Source organism: Salmo salar, chromosome 23, assembly GCF_965601325.2.
Source record: "Salmo salar chromosome 23, fSalSal1, whole genome shotgun sequence".
NCBI classification, from domain to species: Eukaryota; Metazoa; Chordata; class Actinopteri; order Salmoniformes; family Salmonidae; genus Salmo; species Salmo salar.
In genome coordinates, this window is record NC_138313.1 from 44,672,314 (window position 1) to 44,699,542 (window position 27,229).

The window sequence follows — 27,229 nt, forward strand, 5'->3', positions numbered from 1 at the left end:
AGGGACAATAGAGCTCTAGTCAAAAGTAGTGCACGTCAAAGAATAGGGTGCCATTTGGGACCCAAGCACCCTGACCTTAATTAGCATTAGCCCTGTTAGCCGGTCGCCACCTGCTGTTGTTCTGATGCTCTGAGGGCTGACCAGCTTACGGACACTTCCATGACTGCATTGACCTGTGACCTGCAAACAGGCACTCTTTCCAAAGCCTTCTATAGTACCAACAACTAGTGTCTTCAATGTAGGCCTAATCTACTTACTCCTGTGTGTGGGGGAGTAGTTCCCATTCAGTTCTCAGTAAAGGTGTTTCCAAACGACACTTTAAACTGGATTGCCATTGGACTGGATTGACATTGAATTCCCTTGGTTTGATTGCTGTTATTTTGTCATTTAACATTTTAGGATGGAATAGAATATATTAAAATGGAATATAATAAAATATAATATAATATAATGGAATATAATAAAATGGAATATATTAAAATAGAGTATAATAAAATGGAATATATTAAAATGGAATATATTAAAATTGAATATATTAAAATAGAATATATTAAAATGGAATATAATAAAATGGAATATAATAAAATGGAATATAATAAAATATAATAAAATAGAATTTAATAAAATGGAATATATTAAAATAGAATATAATAAAATAGAATATAATAAAATGGAATATATTAAAATGGAATATATTAAAATAGAATAGAATAAAATATAATATAATAAAATGGAATAGAATAAAATGGAATATAATAAAATAGAATATAATAGAATAGAATAAAACAGAATAGAATAGAATAGAATAAAATATATAATAAAATAAAATAGAATAAAATAGAATTTAATCAAATGGAATATATTAAAATAGAATATAATAAAATGGAATATAATAAAATAAAATAGAATATAATAGAATATATAATAAAATAAAATATAATAAAATATAATATAATAAAATAGAATAGAATAGAATAGAATACAATATAATATAGTAAAATACAATAAATAGAATATAAGAAAATAAGAACAGAGCCTTGCTCTACTTGTGCTGTTGCTGTCCGTATTAGTTTATTATTTTAAGAGGTGATTTTGCATTTTTATTAGATAGGACAGTGAAAGACTGACAGGAAAAGTAGGAGGAGAAGGTATGCCAGAGGCTTGGATTTGAACCCACACTCAAAACAGGTATTTTGAGGGCAGCCACTTAGACCACTAGACCATCCCAGTGTATTACCATTTTAAGGCTCGTTGAATTTTTCTGATGCCAACTGTTTTAGATAGCTGCTTAGACCATTAACAGAGCTCTTTGCTGCAGAGTACACTGGAGAAAAACAACACAGCGCACTCTATTCATATGTGTCCATCAGTAGCATATATCAAAATAACTGCAATTTTAAAGTGATGGGACTAAATCTGGCTTTTTTTTTTTACATGATTAATGAACAACATATGGTTTGGTTTTAAATTATACGAAGCTCTAAGGCTCAAACGATACAAGGACATGTATGGACATAGGACAACCATTTCTTATCTGTTGGAGGAGACTGGTGAAATCAACCAGACTGGGATGTAATACAATGCAGACTACACATTATTCACTTATAGAGACTTGCCGTAGCCTACATTAGACAAAGCTGTGTCCACTACAACACAATGGTTTGTCCCTGATGACGGGTATGCACATCATCCACTAGAGAGAGACACTAACCAGCTTTCCATCCGACCTTTTTATGGGCCTAAAGTACGTCGGATAAAAAGTATATACAATGACAGGCCTGATGGAAACAGAAGATTTGTCGGTAAAATTTCCAATTGTCGACAAAATAAAATACGCTCGTCAAGGTGGGATATTTTTGTGTTGTTAAAATGAATTATGCGATAAATGTCGATGAAAACGCTTTTATGCTCAACTATTGATATAATAACCATCATGTCGAAGTAAATTTGGGGTCACGTGATGATATGTTGTGTGGTCCTCCCACTACGACTCATCGGGAAACATACAGTTTATTAGGATACAGATGAAATAAGTTATGATGAACTTCACAGAGGTGGTGAAAGTGCAAGGTGATACATTTTTACATTTTAGTTATTTAGCAGACGCTCTTATCCAGAGCGACTTACAGTAGTGAATACATACATTTCATTTTTTTTTTGTACTGGCCCCCCGTGGGAATCGAATCCACAACCCTGGCGTTGCAAACACCGTGCTGGCGTTGCAAACACCATGCTCTACCAACTGAGCCACAGGGAACGTCAAGTGATCAGCTTGATGCTCCTTTCCAATAAATATCGATGGTCTTATTCTGGTGACATGATGATCGATGCTTGGCTGCCGTTTGACAAATACAAATCATTTCGCTCTTTTGTCCATAATAATCTAAGCTTGTTGGTTATCCTACCTGCACTGTATCTGCGAGCTGTTGGCTAGAGCACACTCGCTATTTAACGCACATTTCTTTGTGAGAAAACCGTCAGTGGAGGGAAAATACGACGGAAACCCATTTAACTTGTATTTTTTAAAATTCTGTACAAGGAAATGTAACCGCTAAAGTTATTTTTATGTACACTAAGGCATCACGCAAAGCCTTTTATCTACAACAAGTCAATTTAATGGAAACAACCCCGGGTGGGAAAATGTGATTTTAAGCGGATTTAAGAATATTGGAATGAAAATCCCCAATTGGATGGAAACCTAGCTAATGTCTCTGCAAGTCTTAGTGCTGGAGAGAAAGTAGGATTGGTCTATAATATTGGTAACACTTTACACTAATATATACTTTATAATGAATGTATAATTAGTATAGACTGTTAATCATTAGTTATAATAGTAATCAGTAGTAAAAAGTTAATAAACATTTTTATTTATTTTGTGATCTACCAGGTAGAAACATGTGTGTTAACGGCTTAAAGAACATTGAGGAAACACTGTAGAACCTACATCCACCCCTAACCTCATCCACCCCTATCCTCATCCACCCCTAACCTCATCCACCCCTATCCTCATCCACCCCATCCTCATCCACCCCTATCCTCATCCAGCCCTATCCTCATCCACCCCTATCCTCATCCACCCCTATCCTCATCCACCCCATCCTCATCCACCCCTATCCTCATCCACCCCTAACCTCATCCACCCCTAACCTCATCCACCCCATCCTCATCCACCCCTATCCTCATCCACCCCTAACCTCATCCACCCCATCCTCATCCACCCCTATCCTCATCCACCCCATCCTCATCCACCCCTAACCTCATCCACCCCTAACCTCATCCACCCCTATCCTCATCCACCCCTATCCTCATCCACCCCTATCCTCATCCACCCCATCCTCATCCACCCCTATCCTCATCCACCCCTAACCTCATCCACCCCTATCCTCATCCACCCCTATCCTCATCCACCCCTATCCTCATCCACCCCATCCTCATCCACCCCTATCCTCATCCACCCCTATCCTCATCCACCCCTATCCTCATCCACCCCATCCTCATCCACCCCTATCCTCATCCACCCCTATCCTCATCCACCCCATCCTCATCCACCCCTATCCTCATCCACCCCTATCCTCATCCACCCCATCCTCATCCACCCCTATCCTCATCCACCCCTATCCTCATCCACCCCATCCTCATCCACCCCTATCCTCATCCACCCCTATCCTCATCCATCCCTAACCTCATCCATCCCTAACCTCATCCACCCCTATCCTCATCCACCCCTATCCTCATCCACCCCTATCCTCATCCCCCATCCTCATCCACCCCTAACCTCATCCATCCCTATCCTCATCCACCCTCTAACCTCATCCATCCCTAACCTCATCCACCCCTAACCTCATCCATCCCTATCCTCATCCATCCCTATCCTCATCCACCCCTATCCTCATCCACCCCTATCCTCATCCACCCCTAACCTCATCCACCCCATCCTCATCCACCACTAATCTCATCCATCCCTATCCTCATCCACCCTCTAACCTCATCCATCCCTAACCTCATCCACCCCTAATCTCATCCACCCCTATCCTCATCCACCCCATCCTCATCCACCCCTATCCTCATCCATCCCTAACCTCATCCACCCCTAACCTCATCAACCCCTAACCTCATCCACCCCTAACCTCATCCACCCCTATCCTCATCCACCCCTAACCTCATCCACCCCTATCCTCATCCACCCCTAACCTCATCCACCCCTAACCTCATCCACCCCTAACCTCATCCACCCTCTAACCTCATCCACCCTCTAACCTCATCCACCCCTAACCTCATTCACCCCTAACCTCATCCACCCCCTATCCTCATCCACCCCTAACCTCATCCACCCTCTAACCTCATCCATCCCTATCCTTATCCACCCCTAACCTCATCCACCCTCTAACCTCATCCACCCTAACCTCATCCATCCCTATCCTCATCCACCCCTAACCTCATCCACCCTCTAACCTCATCCACCCTCTAACCTCATCCACCCCTAACCTCATCCACCCCAAAACTCATCCACCCTCTAACCTCATCCACCCTCTAACCTCATCCACATTCTAACCTCATCCACCCCTAACCTAATCCATCCCTATCCTCATCCACCCTCTAACCTCATCCACCCCTAACCTCATCCACCCTCTAACCTCATCCATTCCTAACCTCATCCACCCCTAACCTCATCCACCCTCTAACCTCATCCACCCTCTAACCTCATCCACCCCTAACCTCATCTATCCCTATCCTCATCCACCCCATCCTCATCCACCCCTAACCTCATCCACCCCTAACCTCATCCACCCTCTAACCTCATCCATCCCTAACCTCATCCATCCCTATCCTCATCCACCCTCTATCCTCATCCACCCCTAACCTCATCCACCCTCTAACCTCATCCACCCCTAACCTCATCCACCCCTAACCTCATCCACCCTTATCCTCATCCACCCTTATCCTCATCCATCCCTATCCTCATCCACCCCTAACCCCATCCACCCCCTAACTTCATCCACCCCTAACCTCATCCACCCTTATCCTCATCCATCCCTATCCTCATCCACCCTCTACCCTCACCCACCCCTAACCTCATCCATCCCTAACCTCATCCACCCCTAACCCCTAACCCCATCCACCCCCTAACTTCATCCACCCCTAACCTCATCCACCCCATCCTCATCCACCCTCTACCCTCACCCTCACCCACCCCTAACCTCATCCACCCTTAACCTCATCCACCCCTATCCTCATCCACACCTATCCTCATCCACCCCTAACCTCATCCACACCTATCTTCATCCACCCCTAACCTCATCCACCCCTAACTTCATCCACCCCTAACCTCATCCACCCCATCCTCATCCACCCTCTACCCTCATCCACCCCTAACCTCATCCACACCTAACCTCATCCACACCTATCCTCATCCACCCCTATCCTCATCCACACCTATCCTCATCCACCCCTATCCTCATCCACTCCCTAACCTCATCCACTCCTAACTTGTAGGCTAAGTGTATAATCTTTTAATGTAAGGATTTTTATCGTAGTTTCTGAAATAAAACCTTAAAAACCCACTTACCACCGAAAACAGATGGTTCCAACGTTGGCAGTTTTATAATTCCTCATAATTCTTATTTTTTGTGTGGATTTTAAATGGAAATCATCCCCCCAGCAGTGGTGCACACACTGCTGGGGGTACAGGAGAGGGGTAAGGGGGAGGGGTTATAGGTACAGGAGAGGGGTAAGGGGGAGGGGTTATAGGTACAGGAGATGGGGTAAGGGGGAGGGGTTACAGGAACATGGGAGAGGTAAAGGGGAGGGGTTATAGGAACATGGAGAGGTAAAGGGGAGGGGTTATAGGAACATAGGAGGGTAAAGGGGAGGGGTTATAGGAACATGGAGAGGTAAAGGGGAGGGGTTATAGGAACATGGGAGGGATAAAGGGGAGGGGTTATAGGACCAGGAGAGAGGTAAAGAGGAGGGGTTATAGGAACATGGGAGAGGTAAAGGGGAGGGGTTATAGGAACAGGAGAGAGGTAAAGGGGGGGTTATAGGAACAGGAGAGAGGTAAAGGGGAGGGGTTATAGGAACAGGAGAGAGGTAAAGGGGAGGGGTTATAGGAACAGGAGAGAGGTAAAGGGGAGGGGTTATAGGAACAGGAGAGAGGTAAAGGGGAGGGGTTTAGGAACAGGAGAGAGGTAAAGGGGAGTGGTTTAGGAACAGGAGAGAGGTAAAGGGGAGGGGTTATAGGAACAGGAGAGAGGTAAAGGGGAGGGGTTATAGGAACAGGAGAGAGGTAAAGGGGAGGGGTTATAGGAACAGGAGAGAGGTAAAGGGGAGTGGTAATGTAATTTGAGGTAGTTCAAGGAACAAGCACAATGCACATGGTGTTGGTCTAGCCAGAGCCTGGACACCAGCCGGTCACAACAATGACCACATCTCCAGACAGAGAGGTGTTAATGGTACTACAGACAGAGAGGTGTTAATGGTACTACAGACAGAGAGGTGTTAATAGTACTACAGACAGAGAGGTGTTAATGGTACTACAGACAGAGAGGTGTTAATGGTACTACAGACAGAGAGAGGTGTTAATGGTACTACAGACAGAGAGGTGTTAATGGTACTACAGACAGAGAGAGGTGTTAATGGTACTACAGACAGAGAGGTGTTAATGGTACTACAGACAGAGAGGTGTTAATGGTACTACAGACAGAGAGGTGTTAATGGTACTACAGACAGAAAGGTGTTAATGGTACTACAGACAGAGAGGTGTTAATGGTACTAGTGACAGAGAGAGGTGTTAATGGTACTAGAGGCAGAGAGGTGTTAATGGTACTACAGACAGAGAGGTGTTAATGGTACTACAGACAGAGAGGTGTTAATGGTACTACAGACAGAGAGGTGTTAATGGTACTACAGACAGAGAGGTGTTAATGGTACTAGTGACAGAGAAAGTTGTTAATGGTACTAGAGGCAGAGAGGTGTTAATGGTACTACAGACAGAGAGGTGTTAATGGTACTACAGACAGAGAGGTGTTAATGGTACTACAGACAGAGAGATGTTAATGGTACTACAGACAGAGAGAGGTGTTAATGGTACTACAGACAGAGAGGTGTTAATGGTACTACAGACAGAGAGGTGTTAATGGTACTACAGACAGAGAGAGGTGTTAATGGTACTACAGACAGAGAGAGGTGTTAATGGTACTACAGACAGAGAGAGGTGTTAATGGTACTACAGACAGAGAGGTGTTAATGGTACTACAGACAGAGAGAGGTGTTAATGGTACTACAGACAGAGAGGTGTTAATGGTACTACAGACAGAGAGGTGTTAATGGTACTACAGACAGAGAGAGGTGTTAATGGTACTACAGACAGAGAGGTGTTAATGGTACTACAGACAGAGAGAGGTGTTAATGGTACTACAGACAGAGAGAGGTGTTAATGGTACTACAGACAGAGAGAGGTGTTAATGGTACTACAGACAGAGAGAGGTGTTAATGGTACTACAGACAGAGAGAGGTGTTAATGGTACTACAGACAGAGAGAGGTGTTAATGGTACTACAGACAGAGAGGTGTTAATGGTACTACAGACAGAGAGGTGTTAATGGTACTAGTGACAGAGAAAGTTGTTAATGGTACTAGAGGCAGAGAGGTGTTAATGGTACTACAGACAGAGAGGTGTTAATGGTACTACAGACAGAGAGGTGTTAATGGTACTACAGACAGAGAGATGTTAATGGTACTACAGACAGAGAGAGGTGTTAATGGTACTACAGACAGAGAGGTGTTAATGGTACTACAGACAGAGAGGTGTTAATGGTACTACAGACAGAGAGAGGTGTTAATGGTACTACAGACAGAGAGAGGTGTTAATGGTACTACAGACAGAGAGAGGTGTTAATGGTACTACAGACAGAGAGGTGTTAATGGTACTACAGACAGAGAGAGGTGTTAATGGTACTACAGACAGAGAGGTGTTAATGGTACTACAGACAGAGAGGTGTTAATGGTACTACAGACAGAGAGAGGTGTTAATGGTACTACAGACAGAGAGGTGTTAATGGTACTACAGACAGAGAGGTGTTAATGGTACTACAGACAGAGAGAGGTGTTAATGGTACTACAGACAGAGAGAGGTGTTAATGGTACTACAGACAGAGAGAGGTGTTAATGGTACTACAGACAGAGAGAGGTGTTAATGGTACTACAGACAGAGAGAGGTGTTAATGGTACTACAGACAGAGAGAGGTGTTAATGGTACTACAGACAGAGAGGTGTTAATGGTACTACAGACAGAGAGGTGTTAATGGTACTACAGACAGAGAGGTGTTAATGGTACTACAGACAGAGAGGTGTTAATGGTACTACAGACAGAGAGAGGTGTTAATGGTACTATAGACAGAGAGGTGTTAATGGTACTACAGACAGAGAGGTGTTAATGGTACTACAGACAGAGAGGTGTTAATGGTACTACAGACAGAAAGGTGTTAATGGTACTACAGACAGAGAGGTGTTAATGGTACTAGTGACAGAGAGAGGTGTTAATGGTACTAGAGGCAGAGAGGTGTTAATGGTACTACAGACAGAGAGGTGTTAATGGTACTACAGACAGAGAGGTGTTAATGGTACTACAGACAGAGAGGTGTTAATGGTACTACAGACAGAGAGGTGTTAATGGTACTACAGACAGAGAGAGGTGTTAATGGTACTACAGACAGAGAGGTGTTAATGGTACTACAGACAGAGAGAGGTGTTAATGGTACTACAGACAGAGAGGTGTTAATGGTACTACAGACAGAGAGGTGTTAATGGTACTACAGACAGAGAGAGGTGTTAATGGTACTACAGACAGAGAGGTGTTAATGGTACTACAGACAGAGAGAGGTGTTAATGGTACTACAGACAGAGAGGTGTTAATGGTACTACAGACAGAGAGAGGTGTTAATGGTACTACAGACAGAGAGGTGTTAATGGTACTACAGACAGAGAGGTGTTAATGGTACTACAGACAGAGAGAGGTGTTAATGGTACTACAGACAGAGAGAGGTGTTAATGGTACTACAGACAGAGAGAGGTATTAATGGTACTACAGACAGAGAGGTGTTAATGGTACTACAGACAGAGAGAGGTGTTAATGGTACTACAGACAGAGAGGTGTTAATGGTACTACAGACAGAGAGGTGTTAATGGTACTACAGACAGAGAGAGGTGTTAATGGTACTACAGACAGAGAGAGGTGTTAATGGTACTACAGACAGAGAGAGGTGTTAATGGTACTAGAGGCAGAGAGGTGTTAATGGTACTACAGACAGAGAGAGGTGTTAATGGTACTACAGACAGAGAGAGGTGTTAATGGTACTACAGACAGAGAGAGGTGTTAATGGTACTACAGACAGAGAGAGGTGTTAATGGTACTACAGACAGAGAGGTGTTAATGGTACTACAGACAGAGAGGTGTTAATGGTACTACAGACAGAGAGGTGTTAATGGTACTACAGACAGAGAGGTGTTAATGGTACTACAGACAGAGAGAGGTGTTAATGGTACTATAGACAGAGAGGTGTTAATGGTACTACAGGCAGAGAGGTGTTAATGGTACTACAGACAGAGAGGTGTTAATTGTACTACAGACAGAGAGGTGTTAATGGTACTACAGACAGAGAGAGGTGTTAATGGTACTACAGACAGAGAGAGGTGTTAATGGTACTATAGACAGAGAGGTGTTAATGGTACTACAGACAGAGAGGTGTTAATGGTACTACAGACAGAGAGAGGTGTTAATGGTACTACAGACAGAGAGGTGTTAATGGTACTACAGACAGAGAGGGGTTAATGGTACTACAGACAGAGAGGTGTTAATGGTACTACAGACAGAGAGGTGTTAATGGTACTACAGACAGAGAGAGGTGTTAATGGTACTACAGACAGAGAGGTGTTAATGGTACTACAGACAGAGAGGTGTTAATGGTACTACAGACAGAGAGAGGTGTTAATGGTACTACAGACAGAGAGGTGTTAATGGTACTACAGACAGAGAGGTGTTAATGGTACTACAGACAGAGAGGTGCTAATGGTACTACAGACAGAGAGGTGTTAATGGTACTACAGACAGAGAGGTGTTAATGGTACTACAGACAGAGAGGTGCTAATGGTACTACAGACAGAGAGGTGTTAATGGTACTACAGACAGAGAGAGGTGTTAATGGTACTAGAGACAGTGCATTCAACTAAAGTAGGTAAAACAAGGATCCCCATCACTGCACGTAAGACCTTCCAGAGTCAGAGATAAGAACTGAACAGTGTTATTACTCACCTATCTCCAAGGTGAAGTTTACGCGGAGGTCGACATCCTCAGCCCAGACATCGTTAGCAGGCTTGGTGTACAGCACGGGGTAGATACCGCGGTACAGATGGGCCTGACGGGCGGTCTGGCCACAGCGGGTCACAGCGATGATGGGGGCACGGGGCCTGTACCTGGACAGCAGGTGGACGGATCTAGAACCAGACATAGGAAGGAACGACAGGTTAGAGTCCAGAATAAACACACACGCTTCATTCATACTCTGGACACAGCAGTGGAAGGTTGACAGTAATCATTCTCAATCAAAATGTGAAAATATCAGCCCATTTCAGCACAGAGCTGACTACTGCACAGAGCTGACTACTGTACAGAGCTGACTACTGTACAGAGCTGACTACTGCACAGAGCTGACTACTGCACAGAGCTGACTACTGTACAGAGCTGGCTACAGCACAGAGCTGACTACTGTACTGAGCTGACTACAGCACAGAGCTGACTACAGCACAGAGCTGACTACTGTACAGAGCTGACTACTGTACAGAGCTGACTACAGCACAGAGCTGACTACTGTACAGAGCTGACTACAGCACAGAGCTGACTACAGCACAGAGCTGACTACAGCACAGAGCTGACTACTGTACAGAGCTGACTACTGTACAGAGCTGACTACAGCACAGAGCTGACTACTGTACAGAGCTGACTACTGTACAGAGCTGACTACAGCACAGAGCTGACTACTGTACAGAGCTGACTACTGTACAGAGCTGACTACAGCACAGAGCTGACTACAGCACAGTGTGAGTATACTATATAGTGGTGTGGGGTGTTTCTGAACTTTGAGTGGAGGAAAGGAGTGGAGAGGGAGTGGAGAGGAGTGGAGAGGAGTGGAGAGGAATAGAGAGGAATGGAGAGGAGTGGAGAGGATGGAGAGGAGTGAGAGGAATGGAGAGGAGTGGAGAGGAGTGGAGAGGAATGGAGAGGGACTGGAGAGGAATGGAGAGGAATGGAGAGGAGTAGATAGGAGTGGAGAGGAATGGAGAGGAATGGAGAGGAGTGGAGAGGAGTGGAGAGGAGTGGAAAGGAAAGGAATGGAGAGGAGTGGAGAGGAATGGAGAGGGAGTGGAGTGGAGTGGAGAGGAATGGAGAGGAGTGGAGAGGAGTGGAGAGGAGTGGAGAGCAGTGGAAAGGAATGGAGAGGAGTGGAGAGGAATGGAGAGGGAGTGGAGTGGAGAGGAGTGGAGAGGAGAGGGAGTGGAGAGGAATGGAGAGAAATGGAGAGGAGTGGAGAGGAGTGGAGAGGAGTGGAGAGGAGTGGAGAGGAATGGAGAGGAGTGGAGAGGAGTGGAGTGGAGTGGTGAGGGAGTGGAGAGGAATAGAGAGGAATGGAGAGGGAGTGGAGAAGAGTGGAGGGGAATGCAGAGGAGTGGAGAGGAATGGAGGGGAATGGAGAGGAGTGGAGAGGAGTGGAGAGGGAGTGGAAAGGAGTGGAGAGTAGTGGAGAGTAGTGGAGAGGAGTGGAGGGGAGTGGAGGGGAATGGAGAGGAATGGAGAGGAGTGGAGAGGAGTGGAGAGGGAGTGGAGAGGAATGGAGAGGAGTGGAGAGGAGTGGAGAGGAGTGGAGGGGAATGGAGAGGAATGGAGAGGAGTGGAGAGGAGTGGAGAAGAGTGGAGAAGGGTGGAGAGGAGTGGAGAGGGAGTGGAGAGGAATGGAGAGGAGTGGAGAGGAATGGAGAGGAATGGAGAGGAGTGGAGAGGAGTGGAGAGGAGTGGAAAGGAAAGGAATGGAGAGGAGTGGAGAGGAATGGAGAGGGAGTGGAGTGGAGTGGAGAGGAATGGAGAGGAATGGAGTGGAGTGGAGAGGAGTGGAGAGGAATGGAGAGAAATGGAGTGGAGTGGAGAGGAGTGGAGAGGAGTGGAGAGGAGTGGAGAGGAATGGAGAGGAGTGGAGAGGAGAGGAGTGGAAAGGAGTGGAAAGGAATGGAGAGGAGTGGAGAGGAATGGAGAGGGAGTGGAGTGGAGAGGAATGGAGAGGAATGGAGTGGAGTGGAGAGGAGTGGAGAGGAGAGGGAGTGGAGAGGAATGGAGAGAAATGGAGTGGAGTGGAGAGGAGTGGAGAGGAGTGGAGAGGAGTGGAGAGGAATGGAGAGGAGTGGAGAGGAGTGGAGTGGCGAGGGAGTGGAGAGGAATAGAGAGGAATGGAGAGGGAGTGGAGAAGAGTGGAGGGGAATGGAGAGGAGTGGAGAGGAATGGAGGGGAATGGAGAGGAGTGGAGAGGAGTGGAGAGGGAGTGGAAAGGAGTGGAGAGTAGTGGAGAGGAGTGGAGGGGAATGGAGAGGAATGGAGAGGAGTGGAGAGGAGTGGAGAGGGAGTGGAGAAGAGTGGAGAGGAATGGAGAGGAGTGGAGAGGAGTGGAGAGGAGTGGAGGGGAATGGAGAGGAATGGAGAGGAGTGGAGAGGAGTGGAGAAGAGTGGAGAAGGGTGGAGAGGAGTGGAGAGGGAGTGGAGAGGAATGGAGAGGAGTGGAGAGGAGTTGAGAGGAGTGGAGAGGAGTGGAGAGGAATGGAGAGAAGTGGAGAGGAGTGGAGGGGAATGGAGAGGAGTGGAGAGGGAGTGGAGTGGAGTGGAGAGGAGTGGAGAGGAATAGAGAGGGAGTGGAGAGGGAGTGGAGAGGAGTGGAGAGGAGTGGAGAGGAATGAAGAGTAGTGGAGAGGAGTGGCGAGGGAATGGAGAGGAGAGGTGAGAAGTGGAGAGGAATGGAGAGGAGTGGAGAGGAATGGAGAGGAGTGGAGAGGAGTGGAGAGGAGTGGAGAGGGAGTGGAAAGGAATGGAGAGGAGTGGAATGGAGAGGAGTGGAGAGGAGTGGAGAGGAATGGAGTGGAGAGGAGTGGAGAGGAATGGAGAGGAATGGAGAGGAGTGGAGAGGAATGGAGAGGAGTGGAGTGGAGTGGGGAGGAGTGGAGAGGAGTGGAGGGGAATGGAGAGGAATGGAGAGGAGTGGAGAGGAGTGGAGAGGGAGTGGAGAAGAGTGGAGAGGAATTGAGAGGAGTGGAGAGGAGTGGAGGGGAATGGAGAGGAATGGAGAGGAGTGGAGAGGAGTGGAGAAGAGTGGAGAAGAGTGGAGAGGAGTGGAGAGGGAGTGGAGAGGAATGGAGAGGAGTGGAGAGGAGTGGAGAGGAATGGAGAGGAGTGGAGAGGAGTGGAGAGGAGTTATAATCAACTTCCTAAATGTCACGGTTCAGGACTCCAAAGGTTGGGAACTAGAGGATCCCAGATCGTGTGCTGCAGAGAGTTGGCTCACTGAATACAAGTCATGGGTCTCTGCTACAGAGGGAGAGATGGATGGGAGAGGACTGGAGACAAATTAATCACTGTACTGCATTATGCTTGGCACTACTGCACGGGAGGGAGGGAGGGAGGGAGGGAGGGAGGGAGGGAGGGAGGGAGGGAGGGAGGGAGGGAGGGAGGGAGGGAAAGGCATAGGGAGGGAGGGAGGGAGGGAGGGAGGGAGGGAGGGAGGGAGGGAGGGAGGGAGGGAGGGAGGGAGGGAGGGAGGGAGATGACAGGTGTCAGATTCCTGTCATAAAGTATTGTACAGATAACATGGAGCAAGGCCAGCACAGATGTAGACCACAGTGACACCCTCTACCTGATGACTTTCATACACCCCTAAAATAACATCCTGACTCCTAACATGAACAGCTACAACAGTGACGGTGTCATACAGTGGCTTCCGAGTGGCGCGGTGGTCTAAGGCACTGCATCTCAGTGCTAGAGGACTCACTACAGACCCAGGCTGTATCACAGTGGTCTAAGACACTGCATCTCAGTGCTAGAGGCATCACTACAGACCCAGGCTGTATCACAGTGGTCTAAGGCACTGCATCTCAGTGCTAGAGGACTCACTACAGACCCAGGCTGTATCACAGTGGTCTAAGGCACTGCATCTCAGTGCTAGAGGCATCACTACAGACCCAGGCTGTATCACAGTGGTCTAAGGCACTGCATCTCAGTGCTAGAGGCATCACTACAGACCCAGGCTGTATCACAGTGGTCTAAGGCACTGCATCTCAGTGCTAGAGGCATCACTACAGACCCAGGCTGTATCACCAGTCTAAGGCACTGCATCTCAGTGCTAGAGGCATCACTACAGACCCAGGCTGTATCACCAGTCTAAGGCACTGCATCTCAGTGCTAGAGGCATCACTACAGACCCAGGCTGTATCACAGTGGTCTAAGGCACTGCATCTCAGTGCTAGAGGCATCACTACAGACCCAGGCTGTATCACAGTGGTCTAAGGCACTGCATCTCAGTGCTAGAGGCATCACTACAGACCCAGGCTGTATCACCAGTCTAAGGCACTGCATCTCAGTGCTAGAGGCATCACTACAGACCCAGGCTGTATCACCAGTCTAAGGCACTGCATCTCAGTGCTAGAGGCATCACTACAGACCCAGGCTGTATCACAGCGGTCTAAGGCACTGCATCTCAGTGTTAGAGGCATCACTACAGACCCAGGCTGTATCACAGTGGTCTAAGGCACTGCATCTCAGTGCTAGAGGCATCACTACAGACCCAGGCTGTATCACCAGTCTAAGGCACTGCATCTCAGTGCTAGAGGCATCACTACAGACCCAGGCTGTATCACCAGTCTAAGGCACTGCATCTCAGTGCTAGAGGCATCACTACAGACCCAGGCTGTATCACAGCGGTCTAAGGCACTGCATCTCAGTGTTAGAGGCGTCACTACAGACCCAGGCTGTATCACAGCGGTCTAAGGCACTGCATCTCAGTGCTAGAGGCATCACTACAGACCCAGGCTGTATCACCAGTCTAAGGCACTGCATCTCAGTGCTAGAGGCATCACTACAACTCTAGAACTCTATGATCAGAACTCTATGATCAGAATTCTATGATCAGAATTCCATGATCAGAACTCTATGATCAGAACTCTATCATCAGAATTCTAAAGCAGCCTGAACTGTCAAGTCTAGAAACGGCCAGACACATTGTGATCAGATCTCACTGACAACCTTCGGAGGTAGTCAGAAATGCATTGTGACTGAATATCTAACAAGTGTAGACGGATCTGGACAGTGAAACCGTTTATTAATAATTATTACGCCCTCTCAAATCATTGACAGGGGATGCCATTAACAAATTAACATCAATATGTGTCTTAAAAAAAATACAAAATATTACTTTGAAACAATATACAGGTATGTCAAAAAATTTGCATACAGGGAGGAACCAGCATATCTGCTCACAATGGCGGACACAGTGGACGGATAAGAGACACATTTTTACTACCCAGTGTAGATGTAGTAGCTACAGTACAGTGTGTGTACAATCAGAATGTGGAAAAAGATCAGGACAAAGGACGCATGTTAGCACCAGGTATAAATGAGGCTTCTGAAGGTGCAAGTTAAGACAGTGTACTATCCACTAGTTAGAGGAGGGGAGGGGCGGAGAAGGGAGGAGGGGAGAGGGGGGAAGAGGGGAGGAGGAGGACAAAAGGGGAGAGAGATAGGGGGAGGAGGAGGAAGAGAGGGGGGAGGGACAGGAGGGGAAGAGGGGAGGAGTGGGGGAGAGCGGGAGGAGGGGAGAGGGGGTGGAGGAGGATGGAGGGAGAGTGAGGAAAGAGAGGGAGGAGTGGGGGAGAGGGGGTGGAGGAGGAGGATGGAGGGGGAGGGGGAGGGGAAGAGTTGGGGAGAGGGGGTGGAGGAGGAGGATGGAGGGGGAGAGAGGAAAGAGAGGGAGGAGTGGGGGAGAGTGGGTGGAGGAGGAGGATGGAGGGGGAGAAGGGGAGGAGGGGAGGAGTGGGGGAGAGGGGGTGGAGGAGGAGGATGGAGGGGGAGAAGGGGAGGAGTGGGGGGAGGGGGTGGAGGAGGAGGATGGAGGGGGAGAAGGGGAGGAGTGGGGGAGAGGGGGTGGAGGAGGATGGAGGGGGAGAGAGGAAAGAGAGGGAGGAGTGCGGGAGAGTGGGTGGAGGAGGAGGATGGAGGGGGAGGGGAAGAGTGGGGGAGAGGGGTGGAGGAGGAGGATGGAGGGGGAGGGGAATAGTGGGGGAGAGGGGGTGGAGGGGGCGGATGGAGGGGGAGAGTGGGAGGAGGGGAGGAGTGGGGGAGAGGTGGTGGAGGAGGAGGATGGAGGGGGAGAAGGGGAGGAGTGGGGGAGAGGGTGGAGGAGGAGGATGGAGGGGGAGAAGGGGAGGAGTGGGGGAGAGGGTGGAGGAGGAGGATGGAGGGGGAGAGTGGGAGGAGGAACACACAAAGCAAGTTACATGGTCAGTGTAAAATCCGTTAGTAGATCACAAGCCAACAAAACACAATACAAATATTATTACATGGTCTTAAATCATTGACAGGGTCATAAAGTGATGTTCTCTTTTTCAAGATTGTGTCTAAAAGGCATTCAGATATCATGTAGCTAGGCTGGTAGTATTTACATGGATTACTCATGCATTTTGGCTAAGTGACTCTAGACTAGGGGCCGAGGGCGGACATTGAGGAAGCTGACGTGCTGTGCTTGTGCAAGAATGGGGACAAGACCTGAGATCTCTTGGAGATCAACGCTAATAAACATACGGACGTTATTGTATGTTCAGGACCAGGCCTATAGAGGGCGCTCTTATCGATCATCTCACCTTGTCCTGTGTGCGGACAGCCTCCAGTGGGTAGTCTCCCTTGGTGGTCTCACCACTCAGCATGATGCAGTCGTTACCATCCAGAACGGCGTTGGCGACATCGGAACCCTCAGCACGAGTTGGGCGAGGCTTCTTAATCATACTCTCCAGCATCTGCAAGGGCAACGACAAGAAAGATTCATTATGGAAAGAGCTCTAATCCTCTGCTCTTTGCTAAAAGGTTTGGGAGGGGTGGGGTGTCCCATCCTGAACTTCTAATCAACCCTTTGCCACTAAAGGTTGGACAGTTGGAGATCTGAGACTGGATAAGCGTTTGCAGTATGGCAACAATTCCACATGTCCTTTCAGCAAGATGGAGCTAGCATCATATTGTTGACACCTATCCAATCCTCTCAGATCTATACACGTGTGTAGGGGGTAAAGGTTGATTTTGCTAGTCGGCTGATGACGTGTCTGACCTGTGTGATTTGCTTGCCGATCCTGTTGCAGCGTCCGGTCATCATCTTCTGGGCGATGAACACCTTCTCTGTTGGGATCTCAATACCCAGGTCACCACGAGTAACTATGATACCATCGCTAGCCTCCAGGATCTCATCGAATCTACGCATAGACAAATAATAACATAGTTTGAGTCAATATCAAGGAATTGTATTGGGCATCTGTTTTTTCCAAGCGACTAAACTAATGCTCAAGGGTAGGATCTTTCAAGTAGACATTTATTACTGTGCTCCACACCGAACTTTAGATCTTGGATGTCCTTCTCAGAGACCGCGGGCAGGTCCACAACAGCACCGGGCAAGTTCACACCCTTCTTGGAGCCCAGGGTACCACCGTTCTCAATCTCACAGTCCAGGAAGTCAGAGCCTGGGGAACCATAGACATATGTTAGAATACTATAATGTTTCGCCTTCTATGCTGTGGACACACACAGGAAGGACAAGCATGTGTGTCCATCTTCACCAACCAACCATGCACAGTAGAAAAAAAACAGTTTAATAAAACTTTTGTTTCAACAGGCACCTTTGTTACTATGGTGTGTAGCTACGTCCTCTAAAATGCCATGTTGTGAAGCTGTTATTGTGTTGCCACGGTAGGACGTTGCTAGGATACTCACCGACTTCCTTCACCTTCAGGGACATGAGGCCATCGTCGATGTAGACGTGACCTCCGACCTTCAGGATCTTGGTGATGTTCTTGTAGTCCAGCCACAGGTGCTTCTCGTCACAGTTGTCCTTGTACTTGTCATCCAGGGTCAACTTGATGTGACCTCCTTTCTTCAGCTCAACCTCAGCTTCGCCACTCTGTACAGGAGAAGAATCATATAATCACACAACTATTATTATTAGTAGTATTATTAGTAGTAGTATTCTGTACTGTATATCTCTACGGGGAACGACAGGGCATTCTGATGCTAGTAGTGTTCTACTGTACGACAGTACCATATCAGATTTCATTGCCGTTTTTTTAATTCTGTAGAACAAAATGACCAAAGACAGCCAGAAATCCACCCCCTGGCAGCCACAGGTCTGCTAGCCTCTTGTTGCTGCCCTGAATCTAGTGGTGTTGTACGTTGAGATTTCATTGCTGTATATGTTTATATTTCTTGCCATTTTTTTCATTCTGTTTTTATTTATAGAGATTTTGGTGTGTTAAGTAAAAAACTTGAACTAGTACATGCCTCTGTTCATCCATTTTGGCTTTTCGTAAAAGGTTCACAGTAAATAAATACTCACGCCCTTGATCAGTCCTGTCCTGATCTCAGGTCCCTTGGTGTCCAGAGCGATGGCCACTGGTCTGTACTCGAGGGTTCCATGTCCGAAGCTCTCGGTGGCGTCACGGACGTTCTTGATGGTCTCAGCATGGTACTGTAGGGGGTATCAGATCATTTAGAGACATCATGGGTGGTTTTAGAATGGTACTGTAGAATAAAAAAATTATAGGGGTCCAAGCACGGAACCTTGAGAAATGCCAAATTCAACTTTGGAGTGCTCAAATGGTTTAGTTAGTGAGCTGGACACATTTACATCACCCAGATAGGTATAGTGTATTGCAATTTTGTATACACTTTATGTTCCTGCCTTCCCTCATCACGCGCATCAGTGATTTATTGGACTCACCTGGACTCAATCACCTGTTTATAACCTCCCCAATATTTGTCAGTTCCCCAGCACTGTTCCCCGCTGCTGCATTGATTGTTTTACATCATACATACATTTTACACCCGATTCTGACGCTATTCTTGTCCTGTTCCATGTCTATTCCAATGAAATGTTGACTCCCCGTACCTGCTTCTCTACTCCAGCGTCGGTCCTCACATGCCCTTAAAATACACCCCAGGTCACTTGTAAAATGTCTCTATAATGTTACCTTGTTACTTTTGTTCTGGGTTCGGGTTTCTTTTCTGTATTCCACACTGAAATATATGGTCATACAGTGCATTCGGAAAGTATTCACACCCCTTCCCTTTTTCCACATTTTGTTTTGTTACAGCCTTATTCAAAAATGTATTTAAAAAAAATCTACACACAATATCCCATAATGACATCACAATACCCCATAATGACATCACAATACCCCATAATGACATCAAAATACCCCATAATGACAAAGCGATAACTGGTTTTTAGATTTTTTTTTCTCACATTTATTAAAAATGTATGTATTCAGACCCTTTGCTATGAGACATTTAAAAAAAAAAATATATATATATATATATATATACAGTTGAAGTCAGAAGTTTACATACACCTTAGCCAAATACATTTAAACTCAATTTTTCACAATTCCTGACATTTAATCCTAGTAAAAATTCCCTGTTTTAGGTCAGTTAGGATCACCACTTTATTTTAAGCATGTGAAATGTCAGAATAATAGTAGCTTTATTTCTTTCATCACGTTCCCAGTGGGTCAGAAGTTTACATACACTCAATTAGTATTTGGTACTATTGCCTTTAAATTGTTTAACTTGGGTCAAACGTTTCGGGTAGCCTTCCACATGCTTCCCATAATAAGTTGGGTGAATTTTGGCCCATTCCTCCTGATAGAGCTGGTGTAACTGAGTCAGGTTTCTAGGCTTCCTTGCTCACACATGCTTTTTCAGTTCTGTCCACAAATGTTCTATAGGATTGAGGCCAGGGATTTGTGATGCCACTCCAATACCTTGACTTTATTGTCCTTAAGCCATTTTGCCACAACTTTGGAAGTATGCTTGGGGTCATTGTCCATTTGGAACACCAATTTGTGACGAAGCTTTAACTTCCTGACTGATGTCTTGAGATGTTGCTTCAATATATCCACATAATTTTCTGTCCTCATGATGCCATCTATTTTGTGACGTGCACCACTCCCTCCTGCAGCAAATCACCCCCACAACATGATGCTGTCACCCCCGTGCTTCACGGTTGGGATGATGTTCTTCGGCTTGCAAGCCTCCCCCTTTTTTCTCCAAACATAACGATGGTCATTATAGCCAAACAGTTCTATATTTGTTTCAACAGACCAGAGGACATTTCTCCAAAAAGTACAATCTTTGTCCCCATGTGCAGTTGCAAACCATAGTCTGGCTTGTTTATGGTGGTTTTGGAGCAGTGGCTTCTTCCTTGCTGAGTGGCCTTTCAGGTTATGTCAATATAGGACTCGTTTTATAGATACTTTTGTACCTGTTTCCTCCAGCATCTTCACAAGGTCCTTTGCTGTTGTTCTGGGATTGATTATATTTTTCCGCACCAAAGTACATTCATCTTTAGGAGTCAGAACGCGTCTCCATCCTGAGCGGTATGACGGCTCTGTGGTCCCATGGTGTTTATACTTGCGTACTATTGTTTGTACAGATGAACGTGGTACCTTCAGGCGTTTGGAAATTTCTCCCAAGGATGAACCAGACTTGTGGAGGTCCATCATTTTTTTCTGAGGTCTTGGCTGATTTCTTTTGATTTTCCCATGATGTCAAACAAAGACGCACTGAGTTTGAAGGTAGGCTTTGAAATACATCCACAGGTACACCTCCAATTGACTCAAATTATGTCAATTAGCCTATCAGAAGCTTCTAAAGCCATGACATAATTTTCTCAAATTTTCCAAGCTGTTTAAAGGCACAGTCAACTTAATGTATGTAAACTTCTGACCGACTGGAATTGTGATACAGTGAATTATAAGTGAAATAATCTGTCTGTAAACAATTGTTGGAAAGATTACTTGTGTCATGCACAAAGTAGATGTCCTAACCGACTTGCCAAAACTATTGTTTGTTGACAAGAAATTTGTGGAGTGGTTGAAAAACAAGTTTTAATGACTCCAACCTAAGTGTATGTAAACTTCTGACTTCAACTGTATATATATATATATATGTGTGTTGGTTGTCAAATGTTGTGAAGTACTGTTGTGGGAAGAAAGACATTAGTATTTGCCTCTAGTATAGTTTATTGCATCCAGAAAATGTGTGTGTCAAGTCATCCAGTAGATCCCCCCCCCAACCATGAACCATGTCGATACAGTTTGTAAAGGTTACAGATTGTAAAGGTTACAGCTGGTAAAGGTTACAGCTGGTAAAGGTTACAGCTTGTAAAGGTTACATACAGCTTGTAAAGGTTACAGCTTGTAAAGGTTACAGCTAGTAAAGGTTACAGTTTGTAAAGGTTACAACTTGTAAAGGTTACATCTTGTAAAGGTTACAGTTAGTGAAGGTTACAGCTTGCAAAGGTTACATCTTGTAAAGGTTACAGCTGGTAAAGGTTACATCTTGTAAAGGTTACAGCTAGTAAAGGTTACAGCTTGTAAAGGTTACAGCTAGTAAAGGTTACAACTTGTAAAGGTTACATACAGCTGGTAAAGGTTACATCTTGTAAAGGTTACAGTTAGTAAAGGTTACAGCTTGCAAAGGTTACAGCTTGTAAAGGTTACAGCTGATAAAGGTTACATCTTGTAAAGGTTACAGCTAGTAAAGGTTACAGCTTGTAAAGGTTACAGCTAGTAAAGGTTACAACTTGTAAAGGTTACATACAGCTGGTAAAGGTTACAACTTGTAGAGGTTACATACAGCTTGTAAAGGTTACATCTTGTAAAGGTTACAGTTAGTAAAGGTTACAGCTAGTAAAGGTTACAGCTTGTAAAGGTTACAGCTAGTAAAGGTTACAACTTGTAAAGGTTACATACATCTTGTAAAGGTTACAGTTAGTAAAGGTTACAGCTTGCAAAGGTTACAGCTTGTAAAGGTTACAGCTGGTAAAGGTTACATCTTGTAAAGGTTACAGCTAGTAAAGGTTACAGCTTGTAAAGGTTACAGCTAGTAAAGGTTACAACTTGTAAAGGTTACATACAGCTTGTAAAGGTTACAGCTAATAAAGGTTACAGCTTGTAAAGGTTACAGCTTGTAAAGTTACATACAGCTTGTAAAGGTTACAGCTGGTAAAGGTTACATCTTGTAAAGGTTACAGCTAGTAAAGGTTACAGCTTGTAAAGGTTACAGCTAATAAAGGTTACAGCTTGTAAAGGTAACAGCTTGTAAAGTTACATACAGCTTGTAAAGGTTACAGCTTGTAAAGTTACATACAGCTTGTAAAGGTTACAGCTGGTAAAGGTTACATCTTGTAAAGGTTACAGCTAGTAAAGGTTACAGCTTGTAAAGGTTACAGCTAATAAAGGTTACAGCTAATAAAGGTTACAGCTTGTAAAGGTTACAGCTAGTAAAGGTTACAGCTTGTATAGGTAACAGCTAGTAAAGGTTACAGCTAGTAAAGGTTACATACAGCTTGCAAAGGTTATCCTAAAGACATTCTACCCACCTGCTACTTTCCACTCTACTTTCATAACATTATCAGGCTATCAAAACCTGCACCTCCATTATCTTCTTATCTAGTAATTTTCAATTATGTTTCTGCTAGTTTGTATTTGCTACGGTTTTGCTGCGGCCTTGCTGCAGATTTGGGTTAGTACAGTATGTCTCTAATGCATGGCTGAAGACTGGCAGGATATAATGCATCATTCTCCCCACTCCTCTTCTGACATCTACCAAGAGCCCCCTTCTGGTCGAAGAGTCTTTGATGAACCTTTGGCAAAACGTTCCTTTTTATCAGAATGGTGAATAACTTGTGTAGGTTATTCATAGTAAAAGACAAATGTAGGTTCATGACAGTATAGTAGTTTTAATCACCTTGTTATCCCACTACTCACAGCTCAGCCAATCTCTGTACTCTTCAAGCCGGATACATCACCACAATGCCAAGTGATACGCAAGTCACTAACACACCTCCACACCTCCACACCTCCACACACACACACACACACACACACACACACACACACACACACACACACACACACACACACACACACACACACCACACACACACACACACAACCCAATGTCACACAGATTTCCACATGTATAACCTCCTACAAAGCTCCTCCTACAGTGATTACCACATTCCTGCTATCTGTGTGGCCGAGGCTTTATGACTGGGGAGCCAATCATCAGGGAGGAGACCTGCTTTATGACTGGGGAGCCAATCCTCAGGGAGGAGACCTGCTTTATGACTGGGGAGCCAATCATCAGGGAGGAGACAGTCCAGTAGAAGACATGCTTTATGACTGGGGAACCAATCCTCAGGGAGGAGACCTGCTTTATGACTGGGGAACCAATCCTCAGGGAGGAGACCTGCTTTATGACTGGGGAACCAATCCTCAGGGAGGACACATGCTTTATGACTGGGGAGCCAATCATCAGGGAGGAGACAGTCCAGTAGAAGACATGCTTTATGACTGGGGAACCAATCCTCAGGGAGGAGACCTGCTTTATGACTGGGGAACCAATCCTCAGGGAGGAGACCTGCTTTATGACTGGGGAACCAATCCTCAGGGAGGAGACATGCTTTATGACTGGGGAACCAATCATCAGGGAGGAGACATGCTTTATGACTGGGGAGCCAATCCTCAGGGAGGAGACCTGCTTTATGACTGGGGAACCAATCCTCAGGGAGGAGACCTGCTTTATGACTGGTGAACCAATCCTCAGGGAGGAGACCTGCTTTATGACTGGGGAACCAATCCTCAGGGAGGAGACAGTCCAGTAGAAGACCTGCTTTATGACTGGGGAACCAATCCTCAGGGAGGAGACCTGCTTTATGACTGGGGAACCAATCCTCAGGGAGGAGACCTGCTTTATGACTGGGGAACCAATCCTCAGGGAGGAGACCTGCTTTATGACTGGGGAACCAATCCTCAGGGAGGAGACCTGCTTTATGACTGGGGAACCAATCCTCAGGGAGGAGACCTGCTTTATGACTGGGGAACCAATCCTCAGGGAGGAGACAGTCCCGCAGACCAACAGAGACCTGCTTTATGACTGGAAAACCAATCCTCAGGGAATGGACTTGATCAACTAGCCAACCTACTACTATAACTTTTCCAATCCAGTATACTGTGCACTGAAGACTATAGAATTGTTAGACCATTGTATGTTATATGTAAACTACAATCGTCACGTGCATCATTCTATCTCGCATCTGTTATTTGTAAGTCTAGATAGGTAAAGTATGACTGAGGATTACAGGAATGTTTGAAGAGCAGTGACAAACAATGGTTCGAAGGAAAATGTAAATTTTCTTCAGTATCTTGTCTTCCATAGTATGGGCTCTTTTTCTGAAATAATGTATTATGTTTATCGACAGCAATGATATTTCATTAACGCAGATTATGGATAGAGTGCTTGTTTCAGGACCAAAGGAATGCAGATTTGGGTACCTCATATGATGGGATATGACAACACAGACAGGAAGATCAGGAATCTGTCTGTGTAGTTGGGAGATCTTTTATTTTTTTCAATGGTTAAAAAAACCAAAACGCTTTGAATATCTGTCCACTTGTAGTGGGCATCGTGTACGAAAGGCATCAATCTAGCATAAGCAACGTGATCACACCATCTAGTGGCTGTTTGTAGAAGTACCAGAGCGGCTTTTAACCCATCTGGCTGACGATAATGTATTTTGTTCGTCCATCAAAGCCACAGAGGAGAATATAATAGAGTGTGTATGTTAGCGTGTTAGGGATACACGACCTTGATAATCATACGGTACGGTATGGTACGGTACGGTCTGAACTGGTCTAACAGATGCATTACAGGCAGAGGATTAGAGAAAATGGTACCAGCAATCACACAATTACCAAAGGTCCTCAAACAATAGCATACTTTATGTTGGACAGAAATTAATCGCTTAAAGTATGAAACCATTAAAAAAAATGTCAGTGATGTATGTATATGTCACATCATGCTCTTTATATTACACGACAGAAAGAATGGCCTGAAATAAAAATGATAGAATATAATCCTGTCCGTTTGCAATGTCAACACTAGATAACAGCATGCAGTTAGAAACATCATTATAATCCAGATTAAAGCTCTGTGACTTTCCAATGGCATTTCAACAGATGTTAAAATCTCACGTCATAATCACTACTCACATTCATACCGAGAAAACAATCACGACAGCAAAGACAGCCGCTAGTCGTTCACCGGAAGTGTGATTTTATTATTGCATCCAATTCAATAACACCCCCCTCCCCCAAAAAAATATATATGATTTTGTTCAACATTGGTCATCATGGAATTATGAGGTACGGGAAGCCAAAAGCAACAAATGTAATACATATTAATGAAAAGAAATCACACCGCAACACAGTAAAGCGTCCATCTTAAAGGTACAATCTGGGATCAAGATGATGAGTTTAGAAGGCCTATTGAACAGATTCCCATATATCCAATGGGTCTTAGAACACAATATAATGAATCCCAGACAGTAGCCTCAATAACCAGAGAGAGTGCACTCAAGGCTGAGATCTGGTCTGATATTCAATCCAATGCTACGCGACACCTCTGTTGTAGGGCGTTGTAGTGGAGAGGAGAGGGAGGGAGGAATAGTAATGGAAGATTGATCCACCACTAGTATCAGTGACTGGGTAAGTGACTGTTGTTATCTATAACCCCTGGAAGATTGATCCACCACTAGTATCAGTGACTGGGTAAGTGACTGTTGTTATCTATAACCCCTGGAAGATTGATCCACCACTAGTATCTCTCTGTGTGTGTGTATGTGTGTGTGTGTGTGTGGTGTGTGTGTGTGTGTGTGTGTGTGTGTGTGTGTGTGTGTGTGTGTGTGTGTGTGTGTGTGTGTGTGTGTGTGTGTGTGTGTGTGTGTGTGTGTGTGTGTGCGCACGCAACTGAGGCCTTTGGAATGGATTCTCACGGGCATGACCTTATGATTAGTTCAATCTAATCACAAGGTCATGCCCAGGTCAGATAAAAAGGTCAGAGGTCAGTTAAACAGGTCAGAGGTGCAGATAAATACAAGTCAAACATAAATATATGAAATGATATACACAACAAGCAGGATGTATAAATATGCAGAGATTGGGGAAAATCGAAGGGCCTGGGTTTGTCAACCTTTTCAGAACAAGAGTCCCCTTTTCAAAATAAGAGTCAATTGTTGATAACTCTTGATCAATTCAATAGATGTCTCATTCCTATGTCTGTGGACAATATGATTTACAGAACGTTGTCAAAAAGACCAGAACAATCTTTTCATCATAAGGGATATAGTAAACCTTGAAAATACATGACAATATGACGGAGAAAAGGAGCAGCAGTTTTTTCAACAGATGTCAAATCTTAAATAATGACTATGGATAGATAATCTTAAATCATAAAACAACGAAAAAAAAGTAAAATATACAGCAAAATGACACCCAGGAGTTCTATCATATGTCTATCATATCTCAGTGTTCTCAAAGCAACAGCCTCTAGCCCATCGGCAGGTCAGTACCAGCGCATCGTTGTCTCGCAGACATTTAATTCAATGACCTCATGTCGCTAAACCTGGGTCTTGTACATTAGAGCACGCAACGGAAAACAAAAATATTATTTTTTGGGGGCGGGGGGACAAGTCCAGGTAGTCCCTCCAAGTTTCAGTCCGTTCTCTTCTGTTTAGTGCCAAATGAACAAAACACTATCTCCGGTTTATCTTGTGTTTAGGTCTGGCGAACACCTCATTTACCCATCTATCCATGTTGTTATGGACGAAGAGCTGTAATTCAATTCACTGTGCCTCTGTCTGTACTTTCTGTATACCCCCCACGCACAGGTTGTGTACAGTACAGTCATTACACCAAACACACAGACCTCAGATGGATGTCTGTATATTCTCTGTGCCCATAGGGGAAACAGGCTTATCATTCTGTGACTGATGTTCATACTGCAATGGTAGGAGTTGTTAAAAAAAAGAGAATGGCTTGAAAACTGTGCG

General features: G+C 45.2%; 1 pseudogene; it reads right to left on the minus strand.

The window, feature by feature from the left end:
• Positions 1 to 10,297: 10,297 nt before the first annotated feature.
• LOC106584697 (pyruvate kinase PKM-like) lies at positions 10,298 to 25,378 on the minus strand (annotated as a pseudogene).
• Between the last annotated feature and the right edge of the window lie 1,851 nt (positions 25,379 to 27,229).